At 45.6% G+C, this 4655-nt stretch overlaps 1 pseudogene; it reads left to right on the top strand.

Moving 5' to 3' along the window:
* Positions 1-625: 625 nt before the first annotated feature.
* LOC146992617 (uncharacterized) lies at positions 626-2075 on the top strand (annotated as a pseudogene).
* Positions 2076-4655: the final 2580 nt, after the last annotated feature.

Below are 4655 nucleotides of genomic sequence, written 5' to 3'. Positions count from 1 at the left end.
ACTCCCCCCACGCGCAGCAGCAGCTCTGGTTCAAAGGAGGGGCAGACCCCCAAGGCCCCCGCCGAGCCCGACGACTTGGTTAGTATCACCTGATTTTTTTCAATGTGTTTATCTTTTGTTTTCAGTTCACATTCACAGTGATGTTGATAACTCTACTATGTGCATTTGTCATTTCCAACTATCCAGAGCAGAATAAGTGAAGGGGAGGAAGCAGCAGCAGCAGCACCGTCCCCGGCACCACCACCAGCGCCGCCCGCGGCCCCTAAAAGCAAGGCATCGGGGGGAGCGCCCAGGCGACCCGGGCAGTGAAAAAGAAGTTAAATTACAGTGACAGCTCAAGCGGGAGCGAGGTAAGTGAAATGGTTGGATTCATCCACAATTTTAGACATCTTTAGCAATTTTATGACATGTTAACAATGTTTTCATTTCCTAGGAGCCAGAGGGGGCAGAGGCAATCAGCCCGGCCCTAAAGTCGATGCATACGCCCCTGAAAAAATACATGGAGGGTAGATCAAAAGCATCAAGACAACGGTCTATTTCCTTCGGGGCATCCCTTGGTAAGAAATTACACATTCTATATGTGTGCAGGTGTGTGTAAGTGATTTCTTGCTACATTTGTTTGTTCATGCCTTTCACAGAGAAATACCTTGCTTCTGCCTATGAGGAGTTTCTCTGGTGCCCTGAAGGGACACCGAAGATGCAGCAGAACGCGGTGTCAAAGGGGGCCAGGACCTGGTTTTTTGTTAAATACATGACTTTAGGGCATTCCTCCATCACATACTGGGACTGGAAGTTTCTGGACAACCACCCCCTCATAAAATTGTGAATAGTGCAATGTGAAGCACGTCCTGTGTTAGCAAGTCCTGAAAATATCACATACTGGAGCCAGAATTTGCCTCTCACAGCTTCCCAGCACTCCTCCGGGCCTTTAGCCTGGCCCCGACCACAGTCTCTCTGTACCTGGGACAGGCCATAGCCTTCCTGGACTATGTCCAGGATGTGCCCCCCCAACACTCCCTGCTAAGAAGGGCGAGGGTTGTTATCCTCATAAAGGAGGTGAAGAAGCTGCACAGAGACTTGGGCCGCACCCTCCTTGGCCACCAGTCCCTGGTCAAGGAGAAGAAGGGCCAGAAACTAGTGCCAAAGGAGGACCTGGCAGAGTGCCAGCACCTGGCGAAGGCCAAAATACCATCGCTGCTGGGTAAGTCACACACACACACACACACACACACACCGATATAGACGGTTATTCATTATTCTCTTCTCTCTTTAACTCTCATTTCAGATGACATGAAGAAGGCACCGCCTAGGCACCCACAGACAAGATACCGGTTCTTTGGCTACCTGGGGGCATACCTGTCATCAATATATGGACACCGGGCAGGGGTGCTCACAAAGATGACGGTAAAAAATGTGAAAGAGGCCATCCGGGACGATGCCAACGGCTACCTCATCAACGTCATGCACAAATGTTGTGAATGCTTTCTGTCTTCTCGGTCTTTTGCAGGTGCTAGACCACAAGACGGCCCGCAAGTACGGGAATGCCCAGCTGTACCTCACGGCGGAGGAGATGGGTTGGTGCCACAGGTGGCTCACACTGAGGGGCAGTTGTGTGGCCACCAACCCCTATTTTTTTTAGCTCCTTTGGCCGAGGGGAGGCTAAGGACTTAGTCAGGAAGGCGTGGGCAGAGATGGGGCTGGCTGGGGCCCCAAGCTTGCTGGACTTTAGGACGGCCGTGTCGACCTACGTGAGTAATACAGACACCTGACACTTGATTTTGACATGGTAAATTCAACTCATTCTCAACAAAGCAATACTTGTTCTTTTGTAGAACTTCGAAACCAAAAAAAATCCCGAGACGAGAAAAAATATCTCGGAGTTTATGTGTCAGTCGGCGGCCACGCAGGAGTGTTTTTATGCGCTCCACAAGACCCTGGGGAGAGCGAGGGAGGTGAGAGAGCTCTTCATCTGCTGCGTCTGCTGTGGTAGACGAGAGCAGCTCCCCCACTCCTCAGGGTGCAGCGGCACCCTCCACCACCCCTGGACCCGCCACAAGCCCTGGCCCCTGCGCTGAACCCTCCAACAAATCCCCAGACAAGATTGAGGTAAAGCACCCAACATGGTTTGTTGATTAGTAAACAGTCAAAATTCAAACAGCTCATTGTATGCTCTCTCTCTATTCCAAAGGACAAGTCCCCGAGGAAGAGGGTGTCTCAATCTCTAACTCAAAGCACTGCAAAGAGGGTCAAAAACAAACTATTGTCCCCCAAAAAGAGGAAGCTGCCAGTGGTTGTGCTCCAAAGACTTTGATTTAGTTTGTTGTGTTTGTTCCATTTGTATATTTATTTGTTTTGTATTTTTCTATTTTTGTATTATTTTAATTAAAAAAAAGAACCCTGTTGGGAAGAAAATAATAATAATAAAAAAATCCCTGTTGGGAGCAAAAAAAACCAAAAAAAAAAACAACCTCCACATGGGTACTGCCTTGACGTGGCGTGGGGGCTTACTGCTCGATCACACGGGCAAGTCCAAAGTACCCTAAACCATGACCAGCCTTTTCTCCAGGTTGCCATGGGTGACCTGCCTTTTCTCCAGGTTGGCATCGGTGGTACAGTGGGTACTAGTTTCATTTGGACGATTTCACGCGAGATTCACGTGTGAATCACGGGAGAGTCACGCAGATTTTTTGTAGAGGAGTAATTGTGTTTTCACCAGAAGCTGCAATGTGCCCAAACAACCGCCAGGTGGCATCTGTGAGCAGGAGGACGCCTCCATAAGACAGCAGCACGGAGCAGTGAACACGAATGGGCAATGCAATATAATAATAATAATACAGTATAGTTTTTCAATGAGAAAAATGTGACTACGGCAGCTACAGTATACGTCTCACTCTCTTTTTTCGGTCCTCAGTCTCGTCAGCTCCAAACACACCCGTCTGTGTTTTTAAAATGAGCGAACTACTGTACAGTAGTGCCACAGATTTCTCATTCCCCACCTTCTTTGATTGAGTGTTGCTGGATGATTTCTCGTGAATGAACGGGCAATAGCCTGTGTCACTTTCGGGCTGGGCGATAAAACATAGGATATCCTGAAATAACTTTTCCTCGATAGAAATAGGCTACAAAACGCGGCCGATACAAAGTTGATAGGTTTCATTCATCCATGTTTTGACAGTGTGTGTGTGTGTGTGTGTGTGTGTGTGTGTGTGTGCCGAGCGGACCCGCTAGAGAGACACGCGTCTGTATGGGACAGACTTTTATTTAATTTAGAACAAACCTTATGCTCAGCAAAAATGGAAAATATAGTCTAATATCATAAAATGGTTCTGTTGTTTGGCCACTGTTTAAAATAGGTCTGATCGATCCAGAGCAGCATTCATTTACAAGTTTAATCAGCACCAATTAAACTTCTTCTAAATAAACGTAAACACTCAATAACTGGGTCGGGTCGGACGACGGGCTTCTTTTTTTCCTCTTCTTCCTCACAGGAGAAATGCGGTGTGCGCTGCGGTCACCTCGCTTCTCTCTGACGCGTCGGTGCTCTGTTTGTGATTTGTCTGCTGCCTTGAATCTGCCCTTTATACGTGCGCGTTCACAGATTCACAGTAAAACAAACCAGGGTTGAGTTACCGAGTTGATAACCAGCGTCGTGGTACCGCTGATCCGGAGTGACAGTGTTGTGAAAATCGCTATGAACTGCTGCTCTGGTTTTTAGGTGCTCTGCAATCTCAAAGAAAATGGATTGATTGATTTTTACTTAACGAAATGAAACGAAAACAATATTATATTAATATATTGTTGTAACTTTAGAAAATATAATCCAGGGGAAAAAGGGCTTACAAACATGGACCAAAACGGCTCAGATAACGCATCTTATGAACGTGATGTAAAGTAATAACTTTATTTTTTTACATATATTTTTTAAATGCAACCTCTAAAACTAGAATGAAAAATATTTTACTAGGTTCCACCTTCTCGGCTCTATTGAAAGTAATGAGTTTTTGCTGTGACGACAGCTGGACACAATGTAACACATTAGCGACACATTAACATCCTCTTTATCTCTGACCAATGGGTGTTTGTGGATACTTCACTCAAGTACATTGTCAGACAATAGTCCTGCCCCCCACAGTACTTAAGCTGTTTGCTTTGAACAGAAAAACCGGTTCCTACAGTAGCTCTCCTCACACTTTTCAGTTCATAGTCTAAGTGAAGAAATTTCGTCGTGTTTCATGTAATAAATTTCACATGTAAGGGGAGCTGAACATACAGCCTCCATTCAGAACTCCAAGACACATGTGCCAGACGCACAGAGGCATGCGTAAAACACAGATTGAGACCACTTCATGATGTTTAGTTTTTTTTTAAAGTTCATTTTCGTTTCTTTTGGATTTTTGTGCGTATTACTGAGCCGTTTTGGTCCATGTTTGTAAGCCCTTTCCCCCCTGCATTATTTTTTCTAAAGCTGCAACAATATAGTAATATAATATAGGCCAGGCCTATATTGTTTTCGTTTCATTTCGTTAAAGCAGAAGTAAGTGATATATTTGTGTTAATATAAGTCTTAAATAGTTATATCCTCTCCTCCTCCTGCGCTCTGGGAACGGACAATATGACGGAGAGACGGTGGTGATTAAATAAAGAGAAGGAATTTT

This window comes from Trachurus japonicus, chromosome 1 (assembly GCF_045865225.1).
Source record: "Trachurus japonicus isolate A0001 chromosome 1, Traja_1.0".
Lineage (NCBI taxonomy): Eukaryota > Metazoa > Chordata > Actinopteri > Carangiformes > Carangidae > Trachurus > Trachurus japonicus.
The sequence above is the reverse complement of the archived record's forward strand: the minus strand, read 5'-3'. Positions and strand labels throughout refer to the sequence as shown.